Here is a 13,589-nt window from a genome sequence, read left to right on the forward strand (position 1 = left end):
TAAGGTTTATTACGATCCTATTTCAAGGTTATCACTAGTATTATATTTTACTAACACCTTAAAATACCTAGAGTAGATATTACTCTCCTCATGGTTTGGTCTTGGTTATGAGGATAAGTGGTTGATCACCACACATGGTTTTAATTATAGTATTTAGCACTAGGTTCATCTTATGTTCCATAATTAAACATAAGATTTAATTAGAGTTTAATTCTAGGGTTCCATTCATATTTACCTATTGACACATGAGTTGAAGCTCAAATGTGGCCTAGGTTTTAATTGTGATCACCTAAGTGATGCACAAACTAGGGTTGAGGTATAGGCCTAGGTTATAGATATGAATTGACACCATAATGAATTTGCTAGGTTTAGTCTCCCCCACTATTGAGAGGATATATTGTCAACACCCGGATTTTTAAGTCCAGATGCCTATTATGTCATTCATCGCAATCCCAGGAATATTGTTTTTGCGAGACATAATAGATTAATATCACAACACATCATTTATTACAACGCATAATTGTCTTACAACAAAGGATCACATGATCCAGTCTCATTACAATACTAGATGATCCATTGATCAATTACAAAACACATAGCGGAAGCGAAGTAGCGTAGTAGTAGTCCATCTATTCCACAGGCAACTGTTGACGTCAGGAGTGATCCTAGTTGTCGTAGATGTCCTGCTGTCCTTCTTCCGGGTTCTGGTACTCCTCTTCATAGTCTGGCCATTTGAATAGCCAGGGACAAAGCCATGAGTACTTTAAAGTACTCGCAAACTAATACTAAGGTAAACACTATCAACTATAGAAGGGGATGCTAAGCTCTAGTTTCATTTGCATAAAGCCAGTTTTATTTCATAAACACTTTCGTAATCAAAAACCTTCATTTGCTCAACTAACTCAAGTGGGAACATTAGTGTCATTCCCACAACTCAGTTGTGATTCAAAGTCAAAGTCACCTTTCAATTCAAATCACAAGGCACCATTCAACTTTTCAAGTTCAAAATCACCCTTCACATGTCACATTTTGAAAGAAAAATGGTCTGATGACGGAACAGTATGGCCTTTCCAACCGTCCATAACCGTGGACGCGGCTATTCGAATAGATCTACACTCTGCAGAGGTCGTACACTTGTGCCACAACATTTGCAATAATCCGTCAGGGTTAACTGGCCCTGATTTACCACACTCCGTGTGCGGACTACCAACCATAACCTTTCACTTACATATCTTAGTATAGGCATCTCTCCCCATGAGCTTGGCCTCCCAGTGAAGACAAACTGTCACTGAACTGCACAGTGGCTTGGGCCGGACATTCACCTCATTTCACGTCATATCACATCACTTCACTTTTGTAGAGGCAGCCTCAAAGATAACCCCGATGACGCTTGTTTAGAGGGAACCCATACTAAGATACATAAACTTCTAGTTAAGCCCTACCCATATCAGGTATTGTGGGGGTACTTGCAAAATTGGAATGGTATCGCATCCAAACCCAACCATCAGTTTTTGTAAAATTCACCAAGTCATTCACCAGTCATATTCACCTTCAAAATCTTTCAATAGAATGACTCATCATTCCAAGGTTTTCAAAGTCTTTTCATTTCACAAGTTCCCATCTAGAGTAGTCAATTCTGATATTGAGCACTAGCAACTAGTCCTGAGGGATGCTAAATATCTTGGAGCTTGCTAGGCTAATTTTGATACTCTTGTAGTACTCTATTTCTAGACCAAAGTTAACTATAAAAGCAAGTTATAAATAATCAAAAACCAAAGCTTGTAAGAATAAAACTGGGAAATAGGATCATAAGCATAAAGTAAAAAGTAGTGGTGGGTGTGCCTTGCTCTAGTAGAGCTTTGCACTTTGCAAGACTATTAGCTTGCAAGGGTGTTAGCTTGCATTGGTAATAGCTTTCAAATAACATAGCTTGCATTGGTAATAGCATGCAAGAATACTAGCTTGCCTTGAGTGGTGTACTGATCAAATTGGTCTTCTTCTCCTTCTTCTTGGTAGACAACCTCCTCCTCTTGATAGTCCCCGGTACTAGCGTCTAAAATACGAATACGAGGATACAATCACCAAACAATTCATTGGCTATTCCAAACATCACATATATTCACACAAACTATTCTATTCACACTATTAATACAATTGGGTGCCCTTGGTGGTATTGCTTTGAGGAAAAATAATTTCCTCTTATTTTATATGTCAAGATAGTTTCCCTATAGTTCTTGAGGAATAATTTCCTCTCATTGAATCTTCTTTAAGATTTAATTTCTCAAACCATCACACATGAATTTATGTTGACCTAAGTCAACCATTCATCATCATCATTTGAGAAAATGATTTAAATGAGGTAGAGATACCTCATACCATTTAATAAGGCCTATTATGATTTAAAATCTCCAAGTATTTCATGTGAGAGTATTTGACCAGGGGTTCAAACTTCATATGAAAGTACTTGGGATAAGATTTAAATGAAGTGAAACACCTCATATAATTTACACAAGTAAACTAGTATCACTCATTACTATTAAGTGGGTAAATGTGTTGTTTTCTTATTTAGGAAAATAATTTCCTTTCATACAAATTAAGGTGTTACTTTTAGTTACTTAGAGAAATAACTTCTTCTCATTGCCTTATTAAGATTTAATTTTTCTTATGCATAATATAGACCTAGGTTGACCAAAGTCAACCTCTTCACACTTATCACTTGAGAAAGTGATTTAAATGAGGTGAACACCTCATACCTTTTAATCCTAACAAGGTAAAGATTTAATATCATCAACAATTCATATGAGACCTAAATGACCAGAGTCTCTACCTCATTTTGAATTGTTCATGACAAGATTTAAATGAGAGAAACACTCCCATAGGATTTAATAATTTGTTGGAACAATTTATCATGCTACTATGGCAAACATTTAGTATAAGGGAACAAATATGAGACCAAGCAACCAGGGTTATCACACTACTTCATACAACTTGAGAAGATGATTTAAATGAGGTGCTATACCTCATAGATTTGAAATCTTAAATTTGGACAATAATTTAAATGGGCTAGTAATGGCCAGATAGCCATTATTTGAATCTAGCCCATGATCATATGAAACAACTATAGTATTTTATTACATAATAAATTAGACAACATCAAATGTGATTTTTGAGAGGTGGAACCACCTCAAAATAGTTTATGGTTGATTTTTAAGATTTAAATGAAGTTTGAAAAGTTACTCATTTGTTATTTTTACTATTCAAATTCTATAACAGATATTGGTTTGAATCCAGTGGGGTTGGATAGAGTTTTTGATGAGCTTTCCAAATATATAAAATTTGTTGAAATTGGCTCAGTAGATTTGGATCTATTAAATTTTGAATCTAGCATCAGATTGTAAAATAAATGAAAAAGATTTAAACCCTTTTGAATTTAAACGGGGGCGGGAACTTAATTGGGCTGGCCCAGCTTCGCTGGCGATGCGGGCGGGCCGCCTGACAGTGGGGTCCACTGTCAGCGCCACTTAACCGCCGAAACGGTACCGATCAACCTGGCCCGCCCGATTAGAAACAGATCGGACGGTCCACGGCCTTCGTCGATGGCGACGAGAGGTGCGGCCACTGGCGGCGACGGTGGGGGGTGGGAGGCTCACCGGCGGCGCGGCGACGGTCGGAGTTGAGCTACGGCGAGGTTGTCGACGAAGGGGGAGCAGATGGCACCGGCGGCGTCTCCAATGGTGGCCGCAATCGACGGCGGTGATCTCAGCTCCGCCGCGGGCTCCGGCGATGAATTGGAGGGCTCCGGTGAGTAATTGAGCGAGAGGAGGGGACGAGGAGGCTCAGTGGTGAGAGAGGAACGCGAGGGTGTGGTGAAATCGTCCAGGGGGAGCCGGCTTTTATAGAGGCCAGGGGTGCTGCGAGGGTGCGGGCAAGGTCGTCGACGACGTCGTCGTTCCAGGGCGACGAAGGGGCAAGGAGTGGGCTCGGAGTGTGGGCGACGTCATGGCAGAGCTGACGAGCGTCGTGGCGCGGCAGGGGAAGGAATGGTCGCGTCGTTATCGTCATCGGACGCCAGGGTACTGCGGCGGATGGTCGTCGTCCATGACGACGGCTACAGGGCGTGCGCGTCCAAGCGGCGTTGTCCGTGAGGTAGCTGACGTCGAGGTGAGGCTGCAGGTGAAAGGAGAGGTCGAGGGGAGCACTGAGTCGACGGGGCACGGCGGCGTCCTGTCGCGCTCCGGGACGTCATCGTGCGTGTCCTGGCGCGCATGGACGTTGCTGGGCGCGTCTGGGCACGGCTCGGGCCGGTCAATGCCGACGTCGACTTGGTCAGGGGCAAGCATGGTCAGCTTCAGGAGGGTCAGGGGAGGGCAGATGACATGGTGGAGTGGCCTGGATGGGAGAGGAGAGGGGATGGCATGGTGAGGTGACAAGAGGGCCGGCATGGCTTGGCATTGGTCATGTTGGTCCAAAGCAAGGGCTGGCAAGTGGTGGCTCTGGTGCTGCAGGGTAGGGAGGGTCTCCAGAAGTGCAGGGATGGCCAGAGTTGGACCAAGTCCAACCAAAATTGCAGCATGGGCACAATTAGAGGTGCTGCCCACAAGGTGTTTGTTGATATGGCCGAAAGAGAAAAGTTTTCAAATTTTGGAAAATCCTTTGGTGGATCTCAAACATATATTCATAGAGATGGAAAGGTGGTGGTGGGGTTCATTTTGGTGAAGGTTTGCAAGAATTCAAAAAGTGGCTCATCTTCTCTTTAATTCAAAGTCTCCACTTGGCAATTCTCTACTGGTCAACCTGGTCAACTTCAGCAGGGATGGTCAACATGGAAGTTGTTGACCTTGACATGGTCTTGGATGACATGGTCATAGTTGACCAAGTTTGGTTGAAGAAAAGTCAAATGCAGGGGTGTAAAGTGGGGAAGAAAATATAAAAGTGACATATGACCATTATCACATGTATGTGAGTTTTAAATTTTCCTTTGATTTGATTCTTGTTTCTTTGATGCAAATGTGTTTGTTTATCATATATAAGTATTCTATAAGCAAGAGATCAAGCAATGGGGGCCTTGGTTGAAGATTTGCAAATTTGGCTCTATGTGTAATTGAGTGAAAATGGGATTTTCTCACCAATTGATTTCTCTCCATTTGTTTTGACTTTTGTTGACTCTAAAGTGATTCTTATTAGTTTAGAAACATATTCAAACCATTGAAACTAATTAAAAGGGTCTTGGTCAAAGATTTGCAAAAATGGCCATAACACATAAGAGGTGATGTGTTAAGTTTTATTATTTTTGGAAAGGGTTCACCTTGCTTTACTTGGACATGGGTTAGGGTCAATTTAGGGTTATATTATGTTTGGAGAAGGTTTCACACCATTTGGTCAAGGTAGAAAAGCATAGGTCAAGATTTGGTGAAAAGGGCTATGGTTCTCATATGCCTCTATGCATATGTTGTATTGATTTTTGATTTGAGTGTTCTTGGCCCAATTGATGTTGTTGAGTATTGAAATGGTATTTGGAAGTGATCCAACCATTCACAACAAGTCCTAGGGTCAAACTTCTCAAATTCACAAATTTGCATTTTTCTCACATATGCCTCTATGGCATTTTTAGTTTCTTTTTATTTCTTTTGGAAATCACTTGGATTTGGTTTGATAAGTACTAGGTAAGGTGTATGAAGGTTTTCCAAACCTCTAAGCAAAGTAGCAAAGCTTAGGGTAAAGTTTTATAAAAATAGCCATAGGCACATATGCCTCTTCTTATTTAATTTCTTTTTATTTCATTTTAGCTAGGGTGGTGAAAAGAGGGGTGAGGTTTAGGGTTTTAGTGGGGTTCACAAAGGTTCACCACCATTTAGCATAATTAATAAAGGTAGGGTTCAAGAATTTCCTATTGGGGGTTATATGTTCCCATAGGTCTTTTATTTTATTTTGTGTTTCTCAAAATATATCCAAAATGAATTTTGGAGAAGATTAGGGTTTAAGGTTTTTCTTATTTGAATTATTTTTCTTGTATTTTATTTGATTGGTGATCTTCACTTGATCACTTTGGGGTTTTAGGGTTTAGCACATAAGCATAATAACACTCATCATGGCAAAACACAAGATTTAAACAAGGTCTATATGTATCAATCTTATTTTAATAAAAGTTTTTGTTGGTTCCAAAATTTGGAACTAGGGAAAATTCAATTTGTTTGTTTTGAAATTTTTGGGTTGTTACAAACCCTTCCCCCTTAAACAAATCTCGTCCCGAGATTTTAAGAAAAGTTAGGTTCCTAAGAGAGATTGAGCATTTTAAACACAGGAGGACATACTTGGCATTGTCTGGGGTGCTTCCTGAGCTTCAGTGGCAGTCATGTGGTAGAAACGTCCGTTGTTGTTGTTCTGGTTCCTTCTTCCAGCAAAGCGGCGCTGTTGTTGAACAGGTGCTGCGGTATTGGCGGCAATCCTGGCAAGCTTCTTGGGGCACTCATTGGAGTAGTGACCCACAACTCCACATTCATAGCAGTTGACGGTGGACTTGTCTTTGGGGTTGACGGGGGTAGCATTGCTTACAGTCCTCGGGGCGGTATTGGGGTTGTTGTTGTTTCCATTGTTGTTGCTGTTATTGGGGCGGTTGTTGTTGTTGTTGTTGTTCCCTCCGTGCTTCGGGGGTCCTCCGTTGTTGTTGGTGTAGTTGGGGCGATAATTCTGGGCAGGGGGCTTGTTGTATCTTGGGGTGAATCCTCCAGAGGAGTTGTTGCGATACTTCTGGTTATGGTGGGGTCCACTCTGGTTCATCATTCTGCGCTTGCGGTTCTCGTTGGCCTGATGCAGCTTTCCTTCCATCTGAATGGCTGAGTCTACCAGGGCTTCTAAGTCAGCGAACGGAATGTTCACCAACACAGTTTGCATCTCGTCGTGCAATCCGTTCAGAAATCTTTCCTTCCTCTTCTCATTGGTGTCGGTCTCATCCGGGGCGTACCTTGACAGAGCAAGAAACCTGTCGCGGTATTCCACCACGGACATTCTTCCTTGCTTGAGTTCACGGAACTCGTCTCTCATCTTTTTGATCAGTCCTTGGGGCACATGGTATTTGCTAAACTTAATCTTGAAGTCTTCCCAGGTCATCATCCGTCCTGCATTCATGGTTCGGGTGCTGGTCCACCAAGCTCTGGCTGGTCCTGCCAGATAATGGGTGGCAAACAGCACTTTCTCTGCGGCTTCAACTTGCGCAACTTCGAGGTTGTTCTCCATGGTCTGGAGCCAGTCATCAGCATCGAGGGGCTCTTCAGTCTTGTTGAATACCGGAGGGTTGGTGTTCTGGAAGTTCTTTAGCTTTGATCCTGGGTGATCATGATGGCCTTGATTGTTCTGAGCTATCTGTTGCAGTGCCGCAAGGTTGGCTTGGCGTTCAGCTCTTTCGACTTCTCGGTCTGCCATCATTGTCTGCAGCAGTTGCATCATGGCATCCTGGGTGGTGTTGCGGGTTGGTGGGGCCATCTGAACATTGAGGTAGATGATAAGATAAGAGGGAAATTTCTATGGTTTGTTTTGTTAAATTTTTAAAAGTTCACAAATTAAAATTTGAGTAGTGTTGCGGGGGTAAAAACCAACAACACTTTTTCATTCATACCAAGCATCACATATTACAAATCTAACACACCGTTGGTTTGAAGAACCATTCATCGCTCTACGATACAAGGGGGGTCCTGATACAACTCACACCTACTTAAGTGCTTGGGTGATACTACTCTTCAGGGGGGGTTTCTTCGTCTTCACGGGTGAGGTGCTTGGCGAGAGGCGAGGGCGTTGTCCAAATCCCTGCGGGTTTTGTACTGCCTGAAGTCCTGAGGTGCTTCATAGGGGTTCATCTTTGGTTGTGGTGGGGGCATGGTCATTGATCTTCCCATGGAGTCATGTCTTGGGTAGTAAATGAAGCGAGTGTTCTTGATCTTGTCCTCATTTTGTCCACACAGACGGGAAATTGCTTCTTGCATAGCTTTGTCTAGTCCTTCCTTCCAAGTGTTTCCCGTTCTGAGAAAACCATATGGTTTCCCATACTGGGGCATCAAGCTTCCTTCGTAGATCAGTAGAGACGTCCCACTGAGGTGGTTCTCCTGACTGAGCCTTGAGGGGTATTCCGAAGAACTCGGGATACGGATGTCCCAGATAGTCCACCAGTTGCTTCAATTCCTTTTCGAAACTTTTGTCGTCTCCGGATCCAAGCTTATAGGACTCCCATTGGTACTTCATCTGTGAGCAAAGAGGAGGAGTAAATTTAGAGAAGTATTCAAGTGTGCAAAATTTTAGATAGTGCTACAAAGAAAGTAGAGTATGAATTTCTCATTTTGAAAAAGATTTCAAGGATAAGAGTGAGAATAAGTTTTTCACAATTATTCACTTCTTTGGTTTTTGAAGCTAAGTTTTGCAGACGTCCATTCTAACTAGGGTCTCCTAAGGTCAAACAATGGCTCTGATACCAACTTGTCAACACCCGGATTTTTAAGTCCAGATGCCTATTATGTCATTCATCGCAATCCCAGGAATATTGTTTTTGCGAGACATAATAGATTAATATCACAACACATCATTTATTACAACGCATAATTGTCTTACAACAAAGGATCACATGATCCAGTCTCATTACAATACTAGATGATCCATTGATCAATTACAAAACACATAGCGGAAGCGAAGTAGCGTAGTAGTAGTCCATCTATTCCACAGTAACCGTTGACGTCAGAGTGATCCTAGTTGTCGTAGATGTCCCGCTGTCCTTCTTCCGGGTTCTCGTACTCCTCTTCATAGTCTGGCCATTTGAATAGCCAGGGACAAAGCCATGAGTACTTTAAAGTACTCGCAAACTAATACTAAGGTAAACACTATCAACTATAGAAGGGGATGCTAAGCTCTAGTTTCATTTGCATAAAGCCAGTTTTATTTCATAAACACTTTCGTAATCAAAAACCTTCATTTGCTCAACTAACTCAAGTGGGAACATTAGTGTCATTCCCACAACTCAGTTGTGATTCAAAGTCAAAGTCACCTTTCAATTCAAATCACAAGGCACCATTCAACTTTTCAAGTTCAAAATCACCCTTCACATGTCACATTTTGAAAGAAAAATGGTCTGATGACGGAACAGTATGGCCTTTCCAACCGTCCATAACCGTGGACGCGGCTATTCGAATAGATCTACACTGCAGAGGTCGTACACTTGTGCCACAACATTTGCAATAATCCGTCAGGGTTAACTGGCCCTGATTTACCACACTCCGTGTGCGGACTACCAACCATAACCTTTCACTTACATATCTTAGTATAGGCATCTCTCCCCATGAGCTTGGCCTCCCAGTGAAGACAAACTGTCAGCCTGGGAACTGCACAGGGCTTGGGCCGGACATTCACCTCATTTCACGTCATATCACATCACTTCACTTTTGTAGAGGCAGCCTCCAGCATAACCCCGATGACGCTTGTTTAGAGGGAACCCATACTAAGATACATAAACTTCTAGTTAAGCCCTACCCATATCAGGTATTGTGGGGGTACTTGCAAAATTGGAATGGTATCGCATCCAAACCCAACCATCAGTTTTTGTAAAATTCACCAAGTCATTCACCAGTCATATTCACCTTCAAAATCTTTCAATAGAATGACTCATCATTCCAAGGTTTTCAAAGTCTTTTCATTTCACAAGTTCCCATCTAGAGTAGTCAATTCTGATATTGAGCACTAGCAACTAGTCCTGAGGGATGCTAAATATCTTGGAGCTTGCTAGGCTAATTTTGATACTCTTGTAGTACTCTATTTCTAGACCAAAGTTAACTATAAAAGCAAGTTATAAATAATCAAAAACCAAAGCTTGTAAGAATAAAACTGGGAAATAGGATCATAAGCATAAAGTAAAAAGTAGTGGTGGGTGTGCCTTGCTCTAGTAGAGCTTTGCACTTTGCAAGACTATTAGCTTGCAAGGGTGTTAGCTTGCATTGGTAATAGCTTTCAAATAACATAGCTTGCATTGGTAATAGCATGCAAGAATACTAGCTTGCCTTGAGTGGTGTACTGATCAAATTGGTCTTCTTCTCCTTCTTCTTGGTAGACAACCTCCTCCTCTTGATAGTCCCCGGTACTAGCGTCTAAAATACGAATACGAGGATACAATCACCAAACAATTCATTGGCTATTCCAAACATCACATATATTCACACAAACTATTCTATTCACACTATTAATACAATTGGGTGCCCTTGGTGGTATTGCTTTGAGGAAAAATAATTTCCTCTTATTTTATATGTCAAGATAGTTTCCCTATAGTTCTTGAGGAATAATTTCCTCTCATTGAATCTTCTTTAAGATTTAATTTCTCAAACCATCACACATGAATTTATGTTGACCTAAGTCAACCATTCATCATCATCATTTGAGAAAATGATTTAAATGAGGTAGAGATACCTCATACCATTTAATAAGGCCTATTATGATTTAAAATCTCCAAGTATTTCATGTGAGAGTATTTGACCAGGGGTTCAAACTTCATATGAAAGTACTTGGGATAAGATTTAAATGAAGTGAAACACCTCATATAATTTACACAAGTAAACTAGTATCACTCATTACTATTAAGTGGGTAAATGTGTTGTTTTCTTATTTAGGAAAATAATTTCCTTTCATACAAATTAAGGTGTTACTTTTAGTTACTTAGAGAAATAACTTCTTCTCATTGCCTTATTAAGATTTAATTTTTCTTATGCATAATATGTGACCTAGGTTGACCAAAGTCAACCTCTTCACACTTATCACTTGAGAAAGTGATTTAAATGAGGTGAACACCTCATACCTTTTAATCCTAACAAGGTAAAGATTTAATATCATCAACAATTCATATGAGACCTAAATGACCAGAGTCTCTACCTCATTTTGAATTGTTCATGACAAGATTTAAATGAGAGAAACACTCCCATAGGATTTAATAATTTGTTGGAACAATTTATCATGCTACTATGGCAAACATTTAGTATAAGGGAACAAATATGAGACCAAGCAACCAGGGTTATCACACTACTTCATACAACTTGAGAAGATGATTTAAATGAGGTGCTATACCTCATAGATTTGAAATCTTAAATTTGGACAATAATTTAAATGGGCTAGTAATGGCCAGATAGCCATTATTTGAATCTAGCCCATGATCATATGAAACAACTATAGTATTTTATTACATAATAAATTAGACAACATCAAATGTGATTTTTGAGAGGTGGAACCACCTCAAAATAGTTTATGGTTGATTTTTAAGATTTAAATGAAGTTTGAAAAGTTACTCATTTGTTATTTTTACTATTCAAATTCTATAACAGATATTGGTTTGAATCCAGTGGGGTTGGATAGAGTTTTTGATGAGCTTTCCAAATATATAAAATTTGTTGAAATTGGCTCAGTAGATTTGGATCTATTAAATTTTGAATCTAGCATCAGATTGTAAAATAAATGAAAAAGATTTAAACCCTTTTGAATTTAAACGGGGGCGGGAACTTAATTGGGCTGGCCCAGCTTCGCTGGCGATGCGGGCGGGCCGCCTGACAGTGGGGTCCACTGTCAGCGCCACTTAACCGCCGAAACGGTACCGATCAACCTGGCCCGCCCGATTAGAAACAGATCGGACGGTCCACGGCCTTCGTCGATGGCGACGAGAGGTGCGGCCACCGGCGGCGACGGTGGGGGTGGGAGGCTCACCGGCGGCGCGGCGACGGTCGGAGTTGAGCTACGGCGAGGTTGTCGACGAAGGGGGAGCAGATGGCACCGGCGGCGTCTCCAATGGTGGCCGCAATCGACGGCGGTGATCTCAGCTCCGCCGCGGGCTCCGGCGATGAATTGGAGGGCTCCGGTGAGTAATTGAGCGAGAGGAGGGGACGAGGAGGCTCAGTGGTGAGAGAGGAACGCGAGGGTGTGGTGAAATCGTCCAGGGGGAGCCGGCTTTTATAGAGGCCAGGGGTGCTGCGAGGGTGCGGGCAAGGTCGTCGACGACGTCGTCGTTCCAGGGCGACGAAGGGGCAAGGAGTGGGCTCGGAGTGTGGGCGACGTCATGGCAGAGCTGACGAGCGTCGTGGCGCGGCAGGGGAAGGAATGGTCGCGTCGTTATCGTCATCGGACGCCAGGGTACTGCGGCGGATGGTCGTCGTCCATGACGATGGCTACAGGGCGTGCGCGTCCAAGCGGCGTTGTCCGTGAGGTAGCTGACGTCGAGGTGAGGCTGCAGGTGAAAGGAGAGGTCGAGGGGAGCACTGAGTCGACGGGGCACGGCGGCGTCCTGTCGCGCTCCGGGACGTCATCGTGCGTGTCCTGGCGCGCATGGACGTTGCTGGGCGCGTCTGGGCACGGCTCGGGCCGGTCAATGCCGACGTCGACTTGGTCAGGGGCAAGCATGGTCAGCTTCAGGAGGGTCAGGGGAGGGCAGATGACATGGTGGAGTGGCCTGGATGGGAGAGGAGAGGGGATGGCATGGTGAGGTGACAAGAGGGCCGGCATGGCTTGGCATTGGTCATGTTGGTCCAAAGCAAGGGCTGGCAAGTGGTGGCTCTGGTGCTGCAGGTAGGGAGGGTCTCCGTAGTGCAGGGATGGCCGTGAGTTGGACCAAGTCCAACCAAAATTGCAAAGATGGGCACAATTAGAGGTGCTGCCCACAAGGTGTTTGTTGATATGGCCGAAAGAGAAAAGTTTTCAAATTTTGGAAAATCCTTTGGTGGATCTCAAACATATATTCATAGAGATGGAAAGGTGGTGGTGGGGTTCATTTTGGTGAAGGTTTGCAAGAATTCAAAAAGTGGCTCATCTTCTCTTTAATTCAAAGTCTCCACTTGGCAATTCTCTACTGGTCAACCTGGTCAACTTCAGCAGGGATGGTCAACATGGAAGTTGTTGACCTTGACATGGTCTTGGATGACATGGTCATAGTTGACCAAGTTTGGTTGAAGAAAAGTCAAATGCAGGGGTGTAAAGTGGGGAAGAAAATATAAAAGTGACATATGACCATTATCACATGTATGTGAGTTTTAAATTTTCCTTTGATTTGATTCTTGTTTCTTTGATGCAAATGTGTTTGTTTATCATATATAAGTATTCTATAAGCAAGAGATCAAGCAATGGGGGCCTTGGTTGAAGATTTGCAAATTTGGCTCTATGTGTAATTGAGTGAAAATGGGATTTTCTCACCAATTGATTTCTCTCCATTTGTTTTGACTTTTGTTGACTCTAAAGTGATTCTTATTAGTTTAGAAACATATTCAAACCATTGAAACTAATTAAAAGGGTCTTGGTCAAAGATTTGCAAAAATGGCCATAACACATAAGAGGTGATGTGTTAAGTTTTATTATTTTTGGAAAGGGTTCACCTTGCTTTACTTGGACATGGGTTAGGGTCAATTTAGGGTTATATTATGTTTGGAGAAGGTTTCACACCATTTGGTCAAGGTAGAAAAGCATAGGTCAAGATTTGGTGAAAAGGGCTATGGTTCTCATATGCCTCTATGCATATGTTGTATTGATTTTTGATTTGAGTGTTCTTGGCCCAATTGATGTTGTTGAGTATTGAAATGGTATTTGGAAGTGAT

Source organism: Lolium perenne, chromosome 4, assembly GCF_019359855.2.
Source record: "Lolium perenne isolate Kyuss_39 chromosome 4, Kyuss_2.0, whole genome shotgun sequence".
Classification (NCBI taxonomy): domain Eukaryota; kingdom Viridiplantae; phylum Streptophyta; class Magnoliopsida; order Poales; family Poaceae; genus Lolium; species Lolium perenne.